This window comes from Amaranthus tricolor, chromosome 6 (genome assembly GCF_026212465.1).
Source record: "Amaranthus tricolor cultivar Red isolate AtriRed21 chromosome 6, ASM2621246v1, whole genome shotgun sequence".
In the NCBI taxonomy this organism is placed as follows: Eukaryota; Viridiplantae; Streptophyta; class Magnoliopsida; order Caryophyllales; family Amaranthaceae; genus Amaranthus; species Amaranthus tricolor.
In genome coordinates this window covers 11,700,559-11,721,381 of record NC_080052.1, presented here as the reverse complement: position 1 = coordinate 11,721,381, position 20,823 = coordinate 11,700,559, and the positions used below count along the sequence as shown (strand labels likewise).

At 47.5% G+C, this 20,823-nt stretch overlaps 31 non-coding genes across 31 annotated transcripts; all 31 read left to right on the top strand.

Moving 5' to 3' along the window:
* Positions 1 to 498: 498 nt before the first annotated feature.
* On the top strand, positions 499 to 617 carry LOC130817150 (5S ribosomal RNA). The gene has a single exon (XR_009043668.1). It is a non-coding gene; the product is annotated as a 5S ribosomal RNA (ribosomal RNA).
* A 555-nt stretch (positions 618 to 1,172) lies between these two features.
* On the top strand, positions 1,173 to 1,291 carry LOC130817149 (5S ribosomal RNA). Its single transcript, XR_009043667.1, has one exon. It is a non-coding gene; the product is annotated as a 5S ribosomal RNA (ribosomal RNA).
* A 555-nt stretch (positions 1,292 to 1,846) lies between these two features.
* On the top strand, positions 1,847 to 1,965 carry LOC130817148 (5S ribosomal RNA). The gene has a single exon (XR_009043666.1). It is a non-coding gene; the product is annotated as a 5S ribosomal RNA (ribosomal RNA).
* Positions 1,966 to 2,520: 555 nt separating this feature from the next.
* Positions 2,521 to 2,639, top strand: LOC130817146 (5S ribosomal RNA). The gene has a single exon (XR_009043664.1). It is a non-coding gene; the product is annotated as a 5S ribosomal RNA (ribosomal RNA).
* Positions 2,640 to 3,194: 555 nt separating this feature from the next.
* LOC130817145 (5S ribosomal RNA) lies at positions 3,195 to 3,313 on the top strand. Its single transcript, XR_009043663.1, has one exon. It is a non-coding gene; the product is annotated as a 5S ribosomal RNA (ribosomal RNA).
* A 554-nt stretch (positions 3,314 to 3,867) lies between these two features.
* LOC130817144 (5S ribosomal RNA) lies at positions 3,868 to 3,986 on the top strand. Its single transcript, XR_009043662.1, has one exon. It is a non-coding gene; the product is annotated as a 5S ribosomal RNA (ribosomal RNA).
* Positions 3,987 to 4,541: 555 nt separating this feature from the next.
* Positions 4,542 to 4,660, top strand: LOC130817143 (5S ribosomal RNA). The gene has a single exon (XR_009043661.1). It is a non-coding gene; the product is annotated as a 5S ribosomal RNA (ribosomal RNA).
* A 554-nt stretch (positions 4,661 to 5,214) lies between these two features.
* LOC130817142 (5S ribosomal RNA) lies at positions 5,215 to 5,333 on the top strand. Its single transcript, XR_009043660.1, has one exon. It is a non-coding gene; the product is annotated as a 5S ribosomal RNA (ribosomal RNA).
* Positions 5,334 to 5,889: 556 nt separating this feature from the next.
* LOC130817141 (5S ribosomal RNA) lies at positions 5,890 to 6,008 on the top strand. The gene has a single exon (XR_009043659.1). It is a non-coding gene; the product is annotated as a 5S ribosomal RNA (ribosomal RNA).
* Positions 6,009 to 6,564: 556 nt separating this feature from the next.
* On the top strand, positions 6,565 to 6,683 carry LOC130817140 (5S ribosomal RNA). The gene has a single exon (XR_009043658.1). It is a non-coding gene; the product is annotated as a 5S ribosomal RNA (ribosomal RNA).
* Positions 6,684 to 7,239: 556 nt separating this feature from the next.
* On the top strand, positions 7,240 to 7,358 carry LOC130817139 (5S ribosomal RNA). The gene has a single exon (XR_009043657.1). It is a non-coding gene; the product is annotated as a 5S ribosomal RNA (ribosomal RNA).
* Positions 7,359 to 7,914: 556 nt separating this feature from the next.
* LOC130817138 (5S ribosomal RNA) lies at positions 7,915 to 8,033 on the top strand. Its single transcript, XR_009043656.1, has one exon. It is a non-coding gene; the product is annotated as a 5S ribosomal RNA (ribosomal RNA).
* A 555-nt stretch (positions 8,034 to 8,588) lies between these two features.
* LOC130816477 (5S ribosomal RNA) lies at positions 8,589 to 8,707 on the top strand. The gene has a single exon (XR_009043008.1). It is a non-coding gene; the product is annotated as a 5S ribosomal RNA (ribosomal RNA).
* A 554-nt stretch (positions 8,708 to 9,261) lies between these two features.
* Positions 9,262 to 9,380, top strand: LOC130817137 (5S ribosomal RNA). Its single transcript, XR_009043655.1, has one exon. It is a non-coding gene; the product is annotated as a 5S ribosomal RNA (ribosomal RNA).
* A 555-nt stretch (positions 9,381 to 9,935) lies between these two features.
* LOC130817134 (5S ribosomal RNA) lies at positions 9,936 to 10,054 on the top strand. The gene has a single exon (XR_009043653.1). It is a non-coding gene; the product is annotated as a 5S ribosomal RNA (ribosomal RNA).
* A 555-nt stretch (positions 10,055 to 10,609) lies between these two features.
* On the top strand, positions 10,610 to 10,728 carry LOC130817133 (5S ribosomal RNA). Its single transcript, XR_009043652.1, has one exon. It is a non-coding gene; the product is annotated as a 5S ribosomal RNA (ribosomal RNA).
* A 554-nt stretch (positions 10,729 to 11,282) lies between these two features.
* On the top strand, positions 11,283 to 11,401 carry LOC130817132 (5S ribosomal RNA). Its single transcript, XR_009043651.1, has one exon. It is a non-coding gene; the product is annotated as a 5S ribosomal RNA (ribosomal RNA).
* Positions 11,402 to 11,955: 554 nt separating this feature from the next.
* Positions 11,956 to 12,074, top strand: LOC130817131 (5S ribosomal RNA). The gene has a single exon (XR_009043650.1). It is a non-coding gene; the product is annotated as a 5S ribosomal RNA (ribosomal RNA).
* Positions 12,075 to 12,628: 554 nt separating this feature from the next.
* LOC130817130 (5S ribosomal RNA) lies at positions 12,629 to 12,747 on the top strand. The gene has a single exon (XR_009043649.1). It is a non-coding gene; the product is annotated as a 5S ribosomal RNA (ribosomal RNA).
* Positions 12,748 to 13,301: 554 nt separating this feature from the next.
* On the top strand, positions 13,302 to 13,420 carry LOC130817129 (5S ribosomal RNA). The gene has a single exon (XR_009043648.1). It is a non-coding gene; the product is annotated as a 5S ribosomal RNA (ribosomal RNA).
* Positions 13,421 to 13,974: 554 nt separating this feature from the next.
* On the top strand, positions 13,975 to 14,093 carry LOC130816475 (5S ribosomal RNA). The gene has a single exon (XR_009043006.1). It is a non-coding gene; the product is annotated as a 5S ribosomal RNA (ribosomal RNA).
* A 554-nt stretch (positions 14,094 to 14,647) lies between these two features.
* Positions 14,648 to 14,766, top strand: LOC130817128 (5S ribosomal RNA). The gene has a single exon (XR_009043647.1). It is a non-coding gene; the product is annotated as a 5S ribosomal RNA (ribosomal RNA).
* Positions 14,767 to 15,320: 554 nt separating this feature from the next.
* LOC130816474 (5S ribosomal RNA) lies at positions 15,321 to 15,439 on the top strand. Its single transcript, XR_009043005.1, has one exon. It is a non-coding gene; the product is annotated as a 5S ribosomal RNA (ribosomal RNA).
* A 554-nt stretch (positions 15,440 to 15,993) lies between these two features.
* On the top strand, positions 15,994 to 16,112 carry LOC130816472 (5S ribosomal RNA). The gene has a single exon (XR_009043004.1). It is a non-coding gene; the product is annotated as a 5S ribosomal RNA (ribosomal RNA).
* A 554-nt stretch (positions 16,113 to 16,666) lies between these two features.
* LOC130816471 (5S ribosomal RNA) lies at positions 16,667 to 16,785 on the top strand. The gene has a single exon (XR_009043003.1). It is a non-coding gene; the product is annotated as a 5S ribosomal RNA (ribosomal RNA).
* Positions 16,786 to 17,339: 554 nt separating this feature from the next.
* On the top strand, positions 17,340 to 17,458 carry LOC130816470 (5S ribosomal RNA). The gene has a single exon (XR_009043002.1). It is a non-coding gene; the product is annotated as a 5S ribosomal RNA (ribosomal RNA).
* A 554-nt stretch (positions 17,459 to 18,012) lies between these two features.
* Positions 18,013 to 18,131, top strand: LOC130816468 (5S ribosomal RNA). Its single transcript, XR_009043000.1, has one exon. It is a non-coding gene; the product is annotated as a 5S ribosomal RNA (ribosomal RNA).
* A 554-nt stretch (positions 18,132 to 18,685) lies between these two features.
* Positions 18,686 to 18,804, top strand: LOC130816467 (5S ribosomal RNA). Its single transcript, XR_009042999.1, has one exon. It is a non-coding gene; the product is annotated as a 5S ribosomal RNA (ribosomal RNA).
* Positions 18,805 to 19,358: 554 nt separating this feature from the next.
* On the top strand, positions 19,359 to 19,477 carry LOC130816536 (5S ribosomal RNA). Its single transcript, XR_009043065.1, has one exon. It is a non-coding gene; the product is annotated as a 5S ribosomal RNA (ribosomal RNA).
* Positions 19,478 to 20,031: 554 nt separating this feature from the next.
* On the top strand, positions 20,032 to 20,150 carry LOC130816466 (5S ribosomal RNA). The gene has a single exon (XR_009042998.1). It is a non-coding gene; the product is annotated as a 5S ribosomal RNA (ribosomal RNA).
* A 554-nt stretch (positions 20,151 to 20,704) lies between these two features.
* LOC130816465 (5S ribosomal RNA) lies at positions 20,705 to 20,823 on the top strand. Its single transcript, XR_009042997.1, has one exon. It is a non-coding gene; the product is annotated as a 5S ribosomal RNA (ribosomal RNA).

Here is a 20,823-nt window from a genome sequence, read left to right as displayed (position 1 = left end):
TTGAGCAAAAGGCATTTCGGTGATTATAGTAATATACTCTTTGGAAGTAATTTTATTTATAAAAATATAACTCGCAACCGGGTCCCGACCTCGAATTTACGGGCACTCGAAGGTAAGGACCCGTTGACGCGGGTCGATGCGCATACGAACGAATTGTTCGAAAGAGGCGTGCATCGGTGCGTTCGTGTAAGCGGAAATTGCACCGGACCCGTCGGAACTCCCCGCGGAAGCGTGCCTGGCATGGATGGCCTCTTGAATTCCAAGTGTTGCGCGGATTTCATAAACATTTTGTCTTTTTTTTGTTGCGAGTTCACCTTGCTTTTACAGACGGCGGACTCTTTTGGGAATGGGACAATACCGGGAGGGTGAAAAACAGTATTTGGGAAGAAGAAGGCTCGAAAGAGGGGTCTCGGTTGCGAGTTTACGAGCTTTGGAATGCTCTGGGTTTTTTTTTTGGTCGGCAATGCGCATGTATACAAATTGTTACGGTGAATGAATGGGTGCGATCATACCAGCACTAATGCACCGGATCCCATCAGAACTCCGCAGTTAAGCGTGCTTGGGCGAGAGTAGTACTAGGATGGGTGACCTCCTGGGAAGTCCTCGTGTTGCACCCCTTTTTCCCTTCTTTTTTTTTTTTATCGTTTTCATTTGCGAATTCTTTCCGCTCCACTTGAGCAAAAGGCATTTCGGTGATTATAGTAATATACTCTTTGGAAGTAATTTTATTTATAAAAATATAACTCGCAACCGGGTCCCGACCTCGAATTTACGGGCACTCGAAGGTAAGGACCCGTTGACGCGGGTCGATGCGCATACGAACGAATTGTTCGAAAGAGGCGTGCATCGGTGCGTTCGTGTAAGCGGAAATTGCACCGGACCCGTCGGAACTCCCCGCGGAAGCGTGCCTGGCATGGATGGCCTCTTGAATTCCAAGTGTTGCGCGGATTTCATAAACATTTTGTCTTTTTTTTTGTTGCGAGTTCACCTTGCTTTTACAGACGGCGGACTCTTTTGGGAATGGGACAATACCGGGAGGGTGAAAAACAGTATTTGGGAAGAAGAAGGCTCGAAAGAGGGGTCTCGGTTGCGAGTTTACGAGCTTTGGAATGCTCTGGGTTTTTTTTTTGGTCGGCAATGCGCATGTATACAAATTGTTACTGTGAATGAACGGGTGCGATCATACCAGCACTAATGCACCGGATCCCATCAGAACTCCGCAGTTAAGCGTGCTTGGGCGAGAGTAGTACTAGGATGGGTGACCTCCTGGGAAGTCCTCGTGTTGCACCCCTTTTTCCCTTCTTTTTTTTTTTTTATCGTTTTCATTTGCGAATTCTTTCCGCTCCACTTGAGCAAAAGGCATTTCGGTGATTATAGTAATATACTCTTTGGAAGTAATTTTATTTATAAAAATATAACTCGCAACCGGGTCCCGACCTCGAATTTACGGGCACTCGAAGGTAAGGACCCGTTGACGCGGGTCGATGCGCATACGAACGAATTGTTCGAAAGAGGCGTGCATCGGTGCGTTCGTGTAAGCGGAAATTGCACCGGACCCGTCGGAACTCCCCGCGGAAGCGTGCCTGGCATGGATGGCCTCTTGAATTCCAAGTGTTGCGCGGATTTCATAAACATTTTGTCTTTTTTTTGTTGCGAGTTCACCTTGCTTTTACAGACGGCGGACTCTTTTGGGAATGGGACAATACCGGGAGGGTGAAAAACAGTATTTGGGAAGAAGAAGGCTCGAAAGAGGGGTCTCGGTTGCGAGTTTACGAGCTTTGGAATGCTCTGGGTTTTTTTTTTGGTCGGCAATGCGCATGTATACAAATTGTTACGGTGAATGAATGGGTGCGATCATACCAGCACTAATGCACCGGATCCCATCAGAACTCCGCAGTTAAGCGTGCTTGGGCGAGAGTAGTACTAGGATGGGTGACCTCCTGGGAAGTCCTCGTGTTGCACCCCTTTTTCCCTTCTTTTTTTTTTTTATCGTTTTCATTTGCGAATTCTTTCCGCTCCACTTGAGCAAAAGGCATTTCGGTGATTATAGTAATATACTCTTTGGAAGTAATTTTATTTATAAAAATATAACTCGCAACCGGGTCCCGACCTCGAATTTACGGGCACTCGAAGGTAAGGACCCGTTGACGCGGGTCGATGCGCATACGAACGAATTGTTCGAAAGAGGCGTGCATCGGTGCGTTCGTGTAAGCGGAAATTGCACCGGACCCGTCGGAACTCCCCGCGGAAGCGTGCCTGGCATGGATGGCCTCTTGAATTCCAAGTGTTGCGCGGATTTCATAAACATTTTGTCTTTTTTTTTGTTGCGAGTTCACCTTGCTTTTACAGACGGCGGACTCTTTTGGGAATGGGACAATACCGGGAGGGTGAAAAACAGTATTTGGGAAGAAGAAGGCTCGAAAGAGGGGTCTCGGTTGCGAGTTTACGAGCTTTGGAATGCTCTGGGTTTTTTTTTTGGTCGGCAATGCGCATGTATACAAATTGTTACTGTGAATGAACGGGTGCGATCATACCAGCACTAATGCACCGGATCCCATCAGAACTCCGCAGTTAAGCGTGCTTGGGCGAGAGTAGTACTAGGATGGGTGACCTCCTGGGAAGTCCTCGTGTTGCACCCCTTTTTCCCTTCTTTTTTTTTTTTTATCGTTTTCATTTGCGAATTCTTTCCGCTCCACTTGAGCAAAAGGCATTTCGGTGATTATAGTAATATACTCTTTGGAAGTAATTTTATTTATAAAAATATAACTCGCAACCGGGTCCCGACCTCGAATTTACGGGCACTCGAAGGTAAGGACCCGTTGACGCGGGTCGATGCGCATACGAACGAATTGTTCGAAAGAGGCGTGCATCGGTGCGTTCGTGTAAGCGGAAATTGCACCGGACCCGTCGGAACTCCCCGCGGAAGCGTGCCTGGCATGGATGGCCTCTTGAATTCCAAGTGTTGCGCGGATTTCATAAACATTTTGTCTTTTTTTTGTTGCGAGTTCACCTTGCTTTTACAGACGGCGGACTCTTTTGGGAATGGGACAATACCGGGAGGGTGAAAAACAGTATTTGGGAAGAAGAAGGCTCGAAAGAGGGGTCTCGGTTGCGAGTTTACGAGCTTTGGAATGCTCTGGGTTTTTTTTTTGGTCGGCAATGCGCATGTATACAAATTGTTACGGTGAATGAATGGGTGCGATCATACCAGCACTAATGCACCGGATCCCATCAGAACTCCGCAGTTAAGCGTGCTTGGGCGAGAGTAGTACTAGGATGGGTGACCTCCTGGGAAGTCCTCGTGTTGCACCCCTTTTTCCCTTCTTTTTTTTTTTTTATCGTTTTCATTTGCGAATTCTTTCCGCTCCACTTGAGCAAAAGGCATTTCGGTGATTATAGTATTATACTCTTTGGAAGTAATTTTATTTATAAAAATATAACTCGCAACCGGGTCCCGACCTCGAATTTACGGGCACTCGAAGGTAAGGACCCGTTGACGCGGGTCGATGCGCATACGAACGAATTGTTCGAAAGAGGCGTGCATCGGTGCGTTCGTGTAAGCGGAAATTGCACCGGACCCGTCGGAACTCCCCGCGGAAGCGTGCCTGGCATGGATGGCCTCTTGAATTCCAAGTGTTGCGCGGATTTCATAAACATTTTGTCTTTTTTTTGTTGCGAGTTCACCTTGCTTTTACAGACGGCGGACTCTTTTGGGAATGGGACAATACCGGGAAGGTGAAAAACAGTATTTGGGAAGAAGAAGGCTCGAAAGAGGGGTCTCGGTTGCGAGTTTACGAGCTTTGGAATGCTCTGGGTTTTTTTTTGGTCGGCAATGCGCATGTATACAAATTGTTACTGTGAATGAACGGGTGCGATCATACCAGCACTAATGCACCGGATCCCATCAGAACTCCGCAGTTAAGCGTGCTTGGGCGAGAGTAGTACTAGGATGGGTGACCTCCTGGGAAGTCCTCGTGTTGCACCCCTTTTTCCCTTCTTTTTTTTTTTTTATCGTTTTCATTTGCGAATTCTTTCCGCTCCACTTGAGCAAAAGGCATTTCGGTGATTATAGTAATATACTCTTTGGAAGTAATTTTATTTATAAAAATATAACTCGCAACCGGGTCCCGACCTCGAATTTACGGGCACTCGAAGGTAAGGACCCGTTGACGCGGGTCGATGCGCATACGAACGAATTGTTCGAAAGAGGCGTGCATCGGTGCGTTCGTGTAAGCGGAAATTGCACCGGACCCGTCGGAACTCCCCGCGGAAGCGTGCCTGGCATGGATGGCCTCTTGAATTCCAAGTGTTGCGCGGATTTCATAAACATTTTGTCTTTTTTTTGTTGCGAGTTCACCTTGCTTTTACAGACGGCGGACTCTTTTGGGAATGGGACAATACCGGGAGGGTGAAAAACAGTATTTGGGAAGAAGAAGGCTCGAAAGAGGGGTCTCGGTTGCGAGTTTACGAGCTTTGGAATGCTCTGGGTTTTTTTTTTGGTCGGCAATGCGCATGTATACAAATTGTTACGGTGAATGAATGGGTGCGATCATACCAGCACTAATGCACCGGATCCCATCAGAACTCCGCAGTTAAGCGTGCTTGGGCGAGAGTAGTACTAGGATGGGTGACCTCCTGGGAAGTCCTCGTGTTGCACCCCTTTTTCCCTTCTTTTTTTTTTTTTATCGTTTTCATTTGCGAATTCTTTCCGCTCCACTTGAGCAAAAGGCATTTCGGTGATTATAGTATTATACTCTTTGGAAGTAATTTTATTTATAAAAATATAACTCGCAACCGGGTCCCGACCTCGAATTTACGGGCACTCGAAGGTAAGGACCCGTTGACGCGGGTCGATGCGCATACGAACGAATTGTTCGAAAGAGGCGTGCATCGGTGCGTTCGTGTAAGCGGAAATTGCACCGGACCCGTCGGAACTCCCCGCGGAAGCGTGCCTGGCATGGATGGCCTCTTGAATTCCAAGTGTTGCGCGGATTTCATAAACATTTTGTCTTTTTTTTGTTGCGAGTTCACCTTGCTTTTACAGACGGCGGACTCTTTTGGGAATGGGACAATACCGGGAAGGTGAAAAACAGTATTTGGGAAGAAGAAGGCTCGAAAGAGGGGTCTCGGTTGCGAGTTTACGAGCTTTGGAATGCTCTGGGTTTTTTTTTGGTCGGCAATGCGCATGTATACAAATTGTTACTGTGAATGAACGGGTGCGATCATACCAGCACTAATGCACCGGATCCCATCAGAACTCCGCAGTTAAGCGTGCTTGGGCGAGAGTAGTACTAGGATGGGTGACCTCCTGGGAAGTCCTCGTGTTGCACCCCTTTTTCCCTTCTTTTTTTTTTTTTATCGTTTTCATTTGCGAATTCTTTCCGCTCCACTTGAGCAAAAGGCATTTCGGTGATTATAGTAATATACTCTTTGGAAGTAATTTTATTTATAAAAATATAACTCGCAACCGGGTCCCGACCTCGAATTTACGGGCACTCGAAGGTAAGGACCCGTTGACGCGGGTCGATGCGCATACGAACGAATTGTTCGAAAGAGGCGTGCATCGGTGCGTTCGTGTAAGCGGAAATTGCACCGGACCCGTCGGAACTCCCCGCGGAAGCGTGCCTGGCATGGATGGCCTCTTGATTTCCAAGTGTTGCGCGGATTTCATAAACATTTTGTCTTTTTTTTTGTTGCGAGTTCACCTTGCTTTTACAGACGGCGGACTCTTTTGGGAATGGGACAATACCGGGAGGGTGAAAAACAGTATTTGGGAAGAAGAAGGCTCGAAAGAGGGGTCTCGGTTGCGAGTTTACGAGCTTTGGAATGCTCTGGGTTTTTTTTTTGGTCGGCAATGCGCATGTATACAAATTGTTACGGTGAATGAATGGGTGCGATCATACCAGCACTAATGCACCGGATCCCATCAGAACTCCGCAGTTAAGCGTGCTTGGGCGAGAGTAGTACTAGGATGGGTGACCTCCTGGGAAGTCCTCGTGTTGCACCCCTTTTTCCCTTCTTTTTTTTTTTTTTATCGTTTTCATTTGCGAATTCTTTCCGCTCCACTTGAGCAAAAGGCATTTCGGTGATTATAGTATTATACTCTTTGGAAGTAATTTTATTTATAAAAATATAACTCGCAACCGGGTCCCGACCTCTAATTTACGGGCACTCGAAGGTAAGGACCCGTTGACGCGGGTCGATGCGCATACGAACGAATTGTTCGAAAGAGGCGTGCATCGGTGCGTTCGTGTAAGCGGAAATTGCACCGGACCCGTCGGAACTCCCCGCGGAAGCGTGCCTGGCATGGATGGCCTCTTGAATTCCAAGTGTTGCGCGGATTTCATAAACATTTTGTCTTTTTTTTGTTGCGAGTTCACCTTGCTTTTACAGACGGCGGACTCTTTTGGGAATGGGACAATACCGGGAGGGTGAAAAACAGTATTTGGGAAGAAGAAGGCTCGAAAGAGGGGTCTCGGTTGCGAGTTTACGAGCTTTGGAATGCTCTGGGTTTTTTTTTTGGTCGGCAATGCGCATGTATACAAATTGTTACGGTGAATGAATGGGTGCGATCATACCAGCACTAATGCACCGGATCCCATCAGAACTCCGCAGTTAAGCGTGCTTGGGCGAGAGTAGTACTAGGATGGGTGACCTCCTGGGAAGTCCTCGTGTTGCACCCCTTTTTCCCTTCTTTTTTTTTTTTTTTATCGTTTTCATTTGCGAATTCTTTCCGCTCCACTTGAGCAAAAGGCATTTCGGTGATTATAGTATTATACTCTTTGGAAGTAATTTTATTTATAAAAATATAACTCGCAACCGGGTCCCGACCTCTAATTTACGGGCACTCGAAGGTAAGGACCCGTTGACGCGGGTCGATGCGCATACGAACGAATTGTTCGAAAGAGGCGTGCATCGGTGCGTTCGTGTAAGCGGAAATTGCACCGGACCCGTCGGAACTCCCCGCGGAAGCGTGCCTGGCATGGATGGCCTCTTGAATTCCAAGTGTTGCGCGGATTTCATAAACATTTTGTCTTTTTTTTGTTGCGAGTTCACCTTGCTTTTACAGACGGCGGACTCTTTTGGGAATGGGACAATACCGGGAAGGTGAAAAACAGTATTTGGGAAGAAGAAGGCTCGAAAGAGGGGTCTCGGTTGCGAGTTTACGAGCTTTGGAATGCTCTGGGTTTTTTTTTGGTCGGCAATGCGCATGTATACAAATTGTTACTGTGAATGAACGGGTGCGATCATACCAGCACTAATGCACCGGATCCCATCAGAACTCCGCAGTTAAGCGTGCTTGGGCGAGAGTAGTACTAGGATGGGTGACCTCCTGGGAAGTCCTCGTGTTGCACCCCTTTTTCCCTTCTTTTTTTTTTTTTATCGTTTTCATTTGCGAATTCTTTCCGCTCCACTTGAGCAAAAGGCATTTCGGTGATTATAGTAATATACTCTTTGGAAGTAATTTTATTTATAAAAATATAACTCGCAACCGGGTCCCGACCTCGAATTTACGGGCACTCGAAGGTAAGGACCCGTTGACGCGGGTCGATGCGCATACGAACGAATTGTTCGAAAGAGGCGTGCATCGGTGCGTTCGTGTAAGCGGAAATTGCACCGGACCCGTCGGAACTCCCCGCGGAAGCGTGCCTGGCATGGATGGCCTCTTGATTTCCAAGTGTTGCGCGGATTTCATAAACATTTTGTCTTTTTTTTTGTTGCGAGTTCACCTTGCTTTTACAGACGGCGGACTCTTTTGGGAATGGGACAATACCGGGAGGGTGAAAAACAGTATTTGGGAAGAAGAAGGCTCGAAAGAGGGGTCTCGGTTGCGAGTTTACGAGCTTTGGAATGCTCTGGGTTTTTTTTTTGGTCGGCAATGCGCATGTATACAAATTGTTACGGTGAATGAATGGGTGCGATCATACCAGCACTAATGCACCGGATCCCATCAGAACTCCGCAGTTAAGCGTGCTTGGGCGAGAGTAGTACTAGGATGGGTGACCTCCTGGGAAGTCCTCGTGTTGCACCCCTTTTTCCCTTCTTTTTTTTTTTTTTATCGTTTTCATTTGCGAATTCTTTCCGCTCCACTTGAGCAAAAGGCATTTCGGTGATTATAGTATTATACTCTTTGGAAGTAATTTTATTTATAAAAATATAACTCGCAACCGGGTCCCGACCTCTAATTTACGGGCACTCGAAGGTAAGGACCCGTTGACGCGGGTCGATGCGCATACGAACGAATTGTTCGAAAGAGGCGTGCATCGGTGCGTTCGTGTAAGCGGAAATTGCACCGGACCCGTCGGAACTCCCCGCGGAAGCGTGCCTGGCATGGATGGCCTCTTGAATTCCAAGTGTTGCGCGGATTTCATAAACATTTTGTCTTTTTTTTGTTGCGAGTTCACCTTGCTTTTACAGACGGCGGACTCTTTTGGGAATGGGACAATACCGGGAAGGTGAAAAACAGTATTTGGGAAGAAGAAGGCTCGAAAGAGGGGTCTCGGTTGCGAGTTTACGAGCTTTGGAATGCTCTGGGTTTTTTTTTGGTCGGCAATGCGCATGTATACAAATTGTTACTGTGAATGAACGGGTGCGATCATACCAGCACTAATGCACCGGATCCCATCAGAACTCCGCAGTTAAGCGTGCTTGGGCGAGAGTAGTATTAGGATGGGTGACCTCCTGGGAAGTCCTCGTGTTGCACCCCTTTTTCCCTTCTTTTTTTTTTTTTATCGTTTTCATTTGCGAATTCTTTCCGCTCCACTTGAGCAAAAGGCATTTCGGTGATTATAGTATTATACTCTTTGGAAGTAATTTTATTTATAAAAATATAACTCGCAACCGGGTCCCGACCTCGAATTTACGGGCACTCGAAGGTAAGGACCCGTTGACGCGGGTCGATGCGCATACGAACGAATTGTTCGAAAGAGGCGTGCATCGGTGCGTTCGTGTAAGCGGAAATTGCACCGGACCCGTCGGAACTCCCCGCGGAAGCGTGCCTGGCATGGATGGCCTCTTGAATTCCAAGTGTTGCGCGGATTTCATAAACATTTTGTCTTTTTTTTGTTGCGAGTTCACCTTGCTTTTACAGACGGCGGACTCTTTTGGGAATGGGACAATACCGGGAGGGTGAAAAACAGTATTTGGGAAGAAGAAGGCTCGAAAGAGGGGTCTCGGTTGCGAGTTTACGAGCTTTGGAATGCTCTGGGTTTTTTTTTGGTCGGCAATGCGCATGTATACAAATTGTTACGGTGAATGAACGGGTGCGATCATACCAGCACTAATGCACCGGATCCCATCAGAACTCCGCAGTTAAGCGTGCTTGGGCGAGAGTAGTACTAGGATGGGTGACCTCCTGGGAAGTCCTCGTGTTGCACCCCTTTTTCCCTTCTTTTTTTTTTTTATCGTTTTCATTTGCGAATTCTTTCCGCTCCACTTGAGCAAAAGGCATTTCGGTGATTATAGTAATATACTCTTTGGAAGTAATTTTATTTATAAAAATATAACTCGCAACCGGGTCCCGACCTCGAATTTACGGGCACTCGAAGGTAAGGACCCGTTGACGCGGGTCGATGCGCATACGAACGAATTGTTCGAAAGAGGCGTGCATCGGTGCGTTCGTGTAAGCGGAAATTGCACCGGACCCGTCGGAACTCCCCGCGGAAGCGTGCCTGGCATGGATGGCCTCTTGATTTCCAAGTGTTGCGCGGATTTCATAAACATTTTGTCTTTTTTTTTGTTGCGAGTTCACCTTGCTTTTACAGACGGCGGACTCTTTTGGGAATGGGACAATACCGGGAGGGTGAAAAACAGTATTTGGGAAGAAGAAGGCTCGAAAGAGGGGTCTCGGTTGCGAGTTTACGAGCTTTGGAATGCTCTGGGTTTTTTTTTTGGTCGGCAATGCGCATGTATACAAATTGTTACGGTGAATGAACGGGTGCGATCATACCAGCACTAATGCACCGGATCCCATCAGAACTCCGCAGTTAAGCGTGCTTGGGCGAGAGTAGTACTAGGATGGGTGACCTCCTGGGAAGTCCTCGTGTTGCACCCCTTTTTCCCTTCTTTTTTTTTTTTTATCGTTTTCATTTGCGAATTCTTTCCGCTCCACTTGAGCAAAAGGCATTTCGGTGATTATAGTATTATACTCTTTGGAAGTAATTTTATTTATAAAAATATAACTCGCAACCGGGTCCCGACCTCGAATTTACGGGCACTCGAAGGTAAGGACCCGTTGACGCGGGTCGATGCGCATACGAACGAATTGTTCGAAAGAGGCGTGCATCGGTGCGTTCGTGTAAGCGGAAATTGCACCGGACCCGTCGGAACTCCCCGCGGAAGCGTGCCTGGCATGGATGGCCTCTTGAATTCCAAGTGTTGCGCGGATTTCATAAACATTTTGTCTTTTTTTTGTTGCGAGTTCACCTTGCTTTTACAGACGGCGGACTCTTTTGGGAATGGGACAATACCGGGAGGGTGAAAAACAGTATTTGGGAAGAAGAAGGCTCGAAAGAGGGGTCTCGGTTGCGAGTTTACGAGCTTTGGAATGCTCTGGGTTTTTTTTTTGGTCGGCAATGCGCATGTATACAAATTGTTACGGTGAATGAACGGGTGCGATCATACCAGCACTAATGCACCGGATCCCATCAGAACTCCGCAGTTAAGCGTGCTTGGGCGAGAGTAGTACTAGGATGGGTGACCTCCTGGGAAGTCCTCGTGTTGCACCCCTTTTTCCCTTCTTTTTTTTTTTTTATCGTTTTCATTTGCGAATTCTTTCCGCTCCACTTGAGCAAAAGGCATTTCGGTGATTATAGTATTATACTCTTTGGAAGTAATTTTATTTATAAAAATATAACTCGCAACCGGGTCCCGACCTCGAATTTACGGGCACTCGAAGGTAAGGACCCGTTGACGCGGGTCGATGCGCATACGAACGAATTGTTCGAAAGAGGCGTGCATCGGTGCGTTCGTGTAAGCGGAAATTGCACCGGACCCGTCGGAACTCCCCGCGGAAGCGTGCCTGGCATGGATGGCCTCTTGAATTCCAAGTGTTGCGCGGATTTCATAAACATTTTGTCTTTTTTTTGTTGCGAGTTCACCTTGCTTTTACAGACGGCGGACTCTTTTGGGAATGGGACAATACCGGGAGGGTGAAAAACAGTATTTGGGAAGAAGAAGGCTCGAAAGAGGGGTCTCGGTTGCGAGTTTACGAGCTTTGGAATGCTCTGGGTTTTTTTTTGGTCGGCAATGCGCATGTATACAAATTGTTACGGTGAATGTACGGGTGCGATCATACCAGCACTAATGCACCGGATCCCATCAGAACTCCGCAGTTAAGCGTGCTTGGGCGAGAGTAGTACTAGGATGGGTGACCTCCTGGGAAGTCCTCGTGTTGCACCCCTTTTTCCCTTCTTTTTTTTTTTTTATCGTTTTCATTTGCGAATTCTTTCCGCTCCACTTGAGCAAAAGGCATTTCGGTGATTATAGTAATATACTCTTTGGAAGTAATTTTATTTATAAAAATATAACTCGCAACCGGGTCCCGACCTCGAATTTACGGGCACTCGAAGGTAAGGACCCGTTGACGCGGGTCGATGCGCATACGAACGAATTGTTCGAAAGAGGCGTGCATCGGTGCGTTCGTGTAAGCGGAAATTGCACCGGACCCGTCGGAACTCCCCGCGGAAGCGTGCCTGGCATGGATGGCCTCTTGATTTCCAAGTGTTGCGCGGATTTCATAAACATTTTGTCTTTTTTTTGTTGCGAGTTCACCTTGCTTTTACAGACGGCGGACTCTTTTGGGAATGGGACAATACCGGGAGGGTGAAAAACAGTATTTGGGAAGAAGAAGGCTCGAAAGAGGGGTCTCGGTTGCGAGTTTACGAGCTTTGGAATGCTCTGGGTTTTTTTTTGGTCGGCAATGCGCATGTATACAAATTGTTACGGTGAATGTACGGGTGCGATCATACCAGCACTAATGCACCGGATCCCATCAGAACTCCGCAGTTAAGCGTGCTTGGGCGAGAGTAGTACTAGGATGGGTGACCTCCTGGGAAGTCCTCGTGTTGCACCCCTTTTTCCCTTCTTTTTTTTTTTTTATCGTTTTCATTTGCGAATTCTTTCCGCTCCACTTGAGCAAAAGGCATTTCGGTGATTATAGTAATATACTCTTTGGAAGTAATTTTATTTATAAAAATATAACTCGCAACCGGGTCCCGACCTCGAATTTACGGGCACTCGAAGGTAAGGACCCGTTGACGCGGGTCGATGCGCATACGAACGAATTGTTCGAAAGAGGCGTGCATCGGTGCGTTCGTGTAAGCGGAAATTGCACCGGACCCGTCGGAACTCCCCGCGGAAGCGTGCCTGGCATGGATGGCCTCTTGAATTCCAAGTGTTGCGCGGATTTCATAAACATTTTGTCTTTTTTTTGTTGCGAGTTCACCTTGCTTTTACAGACGGCGGACTCTTTTGGGAATGGGACAATACCGGGAGGGTGAAAAACAGTATTTGGGAAGAAGAAGGCTCGAAAGAGGGGTCTCGGTTGCGAGTTTACGAGCTTTGGAATGCTCTGGGTTTTTTTTTGGTCGGCAATGCGCATGTATACAAATTGTTACGGTGAATGTACGGGTGCGATCATACCAGCACTAATGCACCGGATCCCATCAGAACTCCGCAGTTAAGCGTGCTTGGGCGAGAGTAGTACTAGGATGGGTGACCTCCTGGGAAGTCCTCGTGTTGCACCCCTTTTTCCCTTCTTTTTTTTTTTTTATCGTTTTCATTTGCGAATTCTTTCCGCTCCACTTGAGCAAAAGGCATTTCGGTGATTATAGTAATATACTCTTTGGAAGTAATTTTATTTATAAAAATATAACTCGCAACCGGGTCCCGACCTCGAATTTACGGGCACTCGAAGGTAAGGACCCGTTGACGCGGGTCGATGCGCATACGAACGAATTGTTCGAAAGAGGCGTGCATCGGTGCGTTCGTGTAAGCGGAAATTGCACCGGACCCGTCGGAACTCCCCGCGGAAGCGTGCCTGGCATGGATGGCCTCTTGATTTCCAAGTGTTGCGCGGATTTCATAAACATTTTGTCTTTTTTTTGTTGCGAGTTCACCTTGCTTTTACAGACGGCGGACTCTTTTGGGAATGGGACAATACCGGGAGGGTGAAAAACAGTATTTGGGAAGAAGAAGGCTCGAAAGAGGGGTCTCGGTTGCGAGTTTACGAGCTTTGGAATGCTCTGGGTTTTTTTTTGGTCGGCAATGCGCATGTATACAAATTGTTACGGTGAATGTACGGGTGCGATCATACCAGCACTAATGCACCGGATCCCATCAGAACTCCGCAGTTAAGCGTGCTTGGGCGAGAGTAGTACTAGGATGGGTGACCTCCTGGGAAGTCCTCGTGTTGCACCCCTTTTTCCCTTCTTTTTTTTTTTTTATCGTTTTCATTTGCGAATTCTTTCCGCTCCACTTGAGCAAAAGGCATTTCGGTGATTATAGTAATATACTCTTTGGAAGTAATTTTATTTATAAAAATATAACTCGCAACCGGGTCCCGACCTCGAATTTACGGGCACTCGAAGGTAAGGACCCGTTGACGCGGGTCGATGCGCATACGAACGAATTGTTCGAAAGAGGCGTGCATCGGTGCGTTCGTGTAAGCGGAAATTGCACCGGACCCGTCGGAACTCCCCGCGGAAGCGTGCCTGGCATGGATGGCCTCTTGATTTCCAAGTGTTGCGCGGATTTCATAAACATTTTGTCTTTTTTTTGTTGCGAGTTCACCTTGCTTTTACAGACGGCGGACTCTTTTGGGAATGGGACAATACCGGGAGGGTGAAAAACAGTATTTGGGAAGAAGAAGGCTCGAAAGAGGGGTCTCGGTTGCGAGTTTACGAGCTTTGGAATGCTCTGGGTTTTTTTTTGGTCGGCAATGCGCATGTATACAAACTGTTACGGTGAATGAACGGGTGCGATCATACCAGCACTAATGCACCGGATCCCATCAGAACTCCGCAGTTAAGCGTGCTTGGGCGAGAGTAGTATTAGGATGGGTGACCTCCTGGGAAGTCCTCGTGTTGCACCCCTTTTTCCCTTCTTTTTTTTTTTTTATCGTTTTCATTTGCGAATTCTTTCCGCTCCACTTGAGCAAAAGGCATTTCGGTGATTATAGTATTATACTCTTTGGAAGTAATTTTATTTATAAAAATATAACTCGCAACCGGGTCCCGACCTCGAATTTACGGGCACTCGAAGGTAAGGACCCGTTGACGCGGGTCGATGCGCATACGAACGAATTGTTCGAAAGAGGCGTGCATCGGTGCGTTCGTGTAAGCGGAAATTGCACCGGACCCGTCGGAACTCCCCGCGGAAGCGTGCCTGGCATGGATGGCCTCTTGATTTCCAAGTGTTGCGCGGATTTCATAAACATTTTGTCTTTTTTTTGTTGCGAGTTCACCTTGCTTTTACAGACGGCGGACTCTTTTGGGAATGGGACAATACCGGGAGGGTGAAAAACAGTATTTGGGAAGAAGAAGGCTCGAAAGAGGGGTCTCGGTTGCGAGTTTACGAGCTTTGGAATGCTCTGGGTTTTTTTTTGGTCGGCAATGCGCATGTATACAAACTGTTACGGTGAATGAACGGGTGCGATCATACCAGCACTAATGCACCGGATCCCATCAGAACTCCGCAGTTAAGCGTGCTTGGGCGAGAGTAGTACTAGGATGGGTGACCTCCTGGGAAGTCCTCGTGTTGCACCCCTTTTTCCCTTCTTTTTTTTTTTTTATCGTTTTCATTTGCGAATTCTTTCCGCTCCACTTGAGCAAAAGGCATTTCGGTGATTATAGTAATATACTCTTTGGAAGTAATTTTATTTATAAAAATATAACTCGCAACCGGGTCCCGACCTCGAATTTACGGGCACTCGAAGGTAAGGACCCGTTGACGCGGGTCGATGCGCATACGAACGAATTGTTCGAAAGAGGCGTGCATCGGTGCGTTCGTGTAAGCGGAAATTGCACCGGACCCGTCGGAACTCCCCGCGGAAGCGTGCCTGGCATGGATGGCCTCTTGATTTCCAAGTGTTGCGCGGATTTCATAAACATTTTGTCTTTTTTTTGTTGCGAGTTCACCTTGCTTTTACAGACGGCGGACTCTTTTGGGAATGGGACAATACCGGGAGGGTGAAAAACAGTATTTGGGAAGAAGAAGGCTCGAAAGAGGGGTCTCGGTTGCGAGTTTACGAGCTTTGGAATGCTCTGGGTTTTTTTTTGGTCGGCAATGCGCATGTATACAAACTGTTACGGTGAATGAACGGGTGCGATCATACCAGCACTAATGCACCGGATCCCATCAGAACTCCGCAGTTAAGCGTGCTTGGGCGAGAGTAGTATTAGGATGGGTGACCTCCTGGGAAGTCCTCGTGTTGCACCCCTTTTTCCCTTCTTTTTTTTTTTTTATCGTTTTCATTTGCGAATTCTTTCCGCTCCACTTGAGCAAAAGGCATTTCGGTGATTATAGTATTATACTCTTTGGAAGTAATTTTATTTATAAAAATATAACTCGCAACCGGGTCCCGACCTCGAATTTACGGGCACTCGAAGGTAAGGACCCGTTGACGCGGGTCGATGCGCATACGAACGAATTGTTCGAAAGAGGCGTGCATCGGTGCGTTCGTGTAAGCGGAAATTGCACCGGACCCGTCGGAACTCCCCGCGGAAGCGTGCCTGGCATGGATGGCCTCTTGATTTCCAAGTGTTGCGCGGATTTCATAAACATTTTGTCTTTTTTTTGTTGCGAGTTCACCTTGCTTTTACAGACGGCGGACTCTTTTGGGAATGGGACAATACCGGGAGGGTGAAAAACAGTATTTGGGAAGAAGAAGGCTCGAAAGAGGGGTCTCGGTTGCGAGTTTACGAGCTTTGGAATGCTCTGGGTTTTTTTTTGGTCGGCAATGCGCATGTATACAAACTGTTACGGTGAATGAACGGGTGCGATCATACCAGCACTAATGCACCGGATCCCATCAGAACTCCGCAGTTAAGCGTGCTTGGGCGAGAGTAGTATTAGGATGGGTGACCTCCTGGGAAGTCCTCGTGTTGCACCCCTTTTTCCCTTCTTTTTTTTTTTTTATCGTTTTCATTTGCGAATTCTTTCCGCTCCACTTGAGCAAAAGGCATTTCGGTGATTATAGTATTATACTCTTTGGAAGTAATTTTATTTATAAAAATATAACTCGCAACCGGGTCCCGACCTCGAATTTACGGGCACTCGAAGGTAAGGACCCGTTGACGCGGGTCGATGCGCATACGAACGAATTGTTCGAAAGAGGCGTGCATCGGTGCGTTCGTGTAAGCGGAAATTGCACCGGACCCGTCGGAACTCCCCGCGGAAGCGTGCCTGGCATGGATGGCCTCTTGATTTCCAAGTGTTGCGCGGATTTCATAAACATTTTGTCTTTTTTTTGTTGCGAGTTCACCTTGCTTTTACAGACGGCGGACTCTTTTGGGAATGGGACAATACCGGGAGGGTGAAAAACAGTATTTGGGAAGAAGAAGGCTCGAAAGAGGGGTCTCGGTTGCGAGTTTACGAGCTTTGGAATGCTCTGGGTTTTTTTTTGGTCGGCAATGCGCATGTATACAAACTGTTACGGTGAATGAACGGGTGCGATCATACCAGCACTAATGCACCGGATCCCATCAGAACTCCGCAGTTAAGCGTGCTTGGGCGAGAGTAGTATTAGGATGGGTGACCTCCTGGGAAGTCCTCGTGTTGCACCCCTTTTTCCCTTCTTTTTTTTTTTTTATCGTTTTCATTTGCGAATTCTTTCCGCTCCACTTGAGCAAAAGGCATTTCGGTGATTATAGTATTATACTCTTTGGAAGTAATTTTATTTATAAAAATATAACTCGCAACCGGGTCCCGACCTCGAATTTACGGGCACTCGAAGGTAAGGACCCGTTGACGCGGGTCGATGCGCATACGAACGAATTGTTCGAAAGAGGCGTGCATCGGTGCGTTCGTGTAAGCGGAAATTGCACCGGACCCGTCGGAACTCCCCGCGGAAGCGTGCCTGGCATGGATGGCCTCTTGATTTCCAAGTGTTGCGCGGATTTCATAAACATTTTGTCTTTTTTTTGTTGCGAGTTCACCTTGCTTTTACAGACGGCGGACTCTTTTGGGAATGGGACAATACCGGGAGGGTGAAAAACAGTATTTGGGAAGAAGAAGGCTCGAAAGAGGGGTCTCGGTTGCGAGTTTACGAGCTTTGGAATGCTCTGGGTTTTTTTTTGGTCGGCAATGCGCATGTATACAAACTGTTACGGTGAATGAACGGGTGCGATCATACCAGCACTAATGCACCGGATCCCATCAGAACTCCGCAGTTAAGCGTGCTTGGGCGAGAGTAGTATTAGGATGGGTGACCTCCTGGGAAGTCCTCGTGTTGCACCCCTTTTTCCCTTCTTTTTTTTTTTTTATCGTTTTCATTTGCGAATTCTTTCCGCTCCACTTGAGCAAAAGGCATTTCGGTGATTATAGTATTATACTCTTTGGAAGTAATTTTATTTATAAAAATATAACTCGCAACCGGGTCCCGACCTCGAATTTACGGGCACTCGAAGGTAAGGACCCGTTGACGCGGGTCGATGCGCATACGAACGAATTGTTCGAAAGAGGCGTGCATCGGTGCGTTCGTGTAAGCGGAAATTGCACCGGACCCGTCGGAACTCCCCGCGGAAGCGTGCCTGGCATGGATGGCCTCTTGATTTCCAAGTGTTGCGCGGATTTCATAAACATTTTGTCTTTTTTTTGTTGCGAGTTCACCTTGCTTTTACAGACGGCGGACTCTTTTGGGAATGGGACAATACCGGGAGGGTGAAAAACAGTATTTGGGAAGAAGAAGGCTCGAAAGAGGGGTCTCGGTTGCGAGTTTACGAGCTTTGGAATGCTCTGGGTTTTTTTTTGGTCGGCAATGCGCATGTATACAAACTGTTACGGTGAATGAACGGGTGCGATCATACCAGCACTAATGCACCGGATCCCATCAGAACTCCGCAGTTAAGCGTGCTTGGGCGAGAGTAGTATTAGGATGGGTGACCTCCTGGGAAGTCCTCGTGTTGCACCCCTTTTTCCCTTCTTTTTTTTTTTTTATCGTTTTCATTTGCGAATTCTTTCCGCTCCACTTGAGCAAAAGGCATTTCGGTGATTATAGTATTATACTCTTTGGAAGTAATTTTATTTATAAAAATATAACTCGCAACCGGGTCCCGACCTCGAATTTACGGGCACTCGAAGGTAAGGACCCGTTGACGCGGGTCGATGCGCATACGAACGAATTGTTCGAAAGAGGCGTGCATCGGTGCGTTCGTGTAAGCGGAAATTGCACCGGACCCGTCGGAACTCCCCGCGGAAGCGTGCCTGGCATGGATGGCCTCTTGATTTCCAAGTGTTGCGCGGATTTCATAAACATTTTGTCTTTTTTTTGTTGCGAGTTCACCTTGCTTTTACAGACGGCGGACTCTTTTGGGAATGGGACAATACCGGGAGGGTGAAAAACAGTATTTGGGAAGAAGAAGGCTCGAAAGAGGGGTCTCGGTTGCGAGTTTACGAGCTTTGGAATGCTCTGGGTTTTTTTTTGGTCGGCAATGCGCATGTATACAAACTGTTACGGTGAATGAACGGGTGCGATCATACCAGCACTAATGCACCGGATCCCATCAGAACTCCGCAGTTAAGCGTGCTTGGGCGAGAGTAGTATTAGGATGGGTGACCTCCTGGGAAGTCCTCGTGTTGCACCCCTTTTTCCCTTCTTTTTTTTTTTTTATCGTTTTCATTTGCGAATTCTTTCCGCTCCACTTGAGCAAAAGGCATTTCGGTGATTATAGTATTATACTCTTTGGAAGTAATTTTATTTATAAAAATATAACTCGCAACCGGGTCCCGACCTCGAATTTACGGGCACTCGAAGGTAAGGACCCGTTGACGCGGGTCGATGCGCATACGAACGAATTGTTCGAAAGAGGCGTGCATCGGTGCGTTCGTGTAAGCGGAAATTGCACCGGACCCGTCGGAACTCCCCGCGGAAGCGTGCCTGGCATGGATGGCCTCTTGATTTCCAAGTGTTGCGCGGATTTCATAAACATTTTGTCTTTTTTTTGTTGCGAGTTCACCTTGCTTTTACAGACGGCGGACTCTTTTGGGAATGGGACAATACCGGGAGGGTGAAAAACAGTATTTGGGAAGAAGAAGGCTCGAAAGAGGGGTCTCGGTTGCGAGTTTACGAGCTTTGGAATGCTCTGGGTTTTTTTTTGGTCGGCAATGCGCATGTATACAAACTGTTACGGTGAATGAACGGGTGCGATCATACCAGCACTAATGCACCGGATCCCATCAGAACTCCGCAGTTAAGCGTGCTTGGGCGAGACTAGTATTAGGATGGGTGACCTCCTGGGAAGTCCTCGTGTTGCACCCCTTTTTCCCTTCTTTTTTTTTTTTTATCGTTTTCATTTGCGAATTCTTTCCGCTCCACTTGAGCAAAAGGCATTTCGGTGATTATAGTATTATACTCTTTGGAAGTAATTTTATTTATAAAAATATAACTCGCAACCGGGTCCCGACCTCGAATTTACGGGCGCTCGAAGGTAAGGACCCGTTGACGCGGGTCGATGCGCATACGAACGAATTGTTCGAAAGAGGCGTGCATCGGTGCGTTCGTGTAAGCGGAAATTGCACCGGACCCGTCGGAACTCCCCGCGGAAGCGTGCCTGGCATGGATGGCCTCTTGATTTCCAAGTGTTGCGCGGATTTCATAAACATTTTGTCTTTTTTTTGTTGCGAGTTCACCTTGCTTTTACAGACGGCGGACTCTTTTGGGAATGGGACAATACCGGGAGGGTGAAAAACAGTATTTGGGAAGAAGAAGGCTCGAAAGAGGGGTCTCGGTTGCGAGTTTACGAGCTTTGGAATGCTCTGGGTTTTTTTTTGGTCGGCAATGCGCATGTATACAAACTGTTACGGTGAATGAACGGGTGCGATCATACCAGCACTAATGCACCGGATCCCATCAGAACTCCGCAGTTAAGCGTGCTTGGGCGAGAGTAGTATTAGGATGGGTGACCTCCTGGGAAGTCCTCGTGTTGCACCCCTTTTTCCCTTCTTTTTTTTTTTTTATCGTTTTCATTTGCGAATTCTTTCCGCTCCACTTGAGCAAAAGGCATTTCGGTGATTATAGTATTATACTCTTTGGAAGTAATTTTATTTATAAAAATATAACTCGCAACCGGGTCCCGACCTCGAATTTACGGGCACTCGAAGGTAAGGACCCGTTGACGCGGGTCGATGCGCATACGAACGAATTGTTCGAAAGAGGCGTGCATCGGTGCGTTCGTGTAAGCGGAAATTGCACCGGACCCGTCGGAACTCCCCGCGGAAGCGTGCCTGGCATGGATGGCCTCTTGATTTCCAAGTGTTGCGCGGATTTCATAAACATTTTGTCTTTTTTTTGTTGCGAGTTCACCTTGCTTTTACAGACGGCGGACTCTTTTGGGAATGGGACAATACCGGGAGGGTGAAAAACAGTATTTGGGAAGAAGAAGGCTCGAAAGAGGGGTCTCGGTTGCGAGTTTACGAGCTTTGGAATGCTCTGGGTTTTTTTTTGGTCGGCAATGCGCATGTATACAAACTGTTACGGTGAATGAACGGGTGCGATCATACCAGCACTAATGCACCGGATCCCATCAGAACTCCGCAGTTAAGCGTGCTTGGGCGAGAGTAGTATTAGGATGGGTGACCTCCTGGGAAGTCCTCGTGTTGCACCCC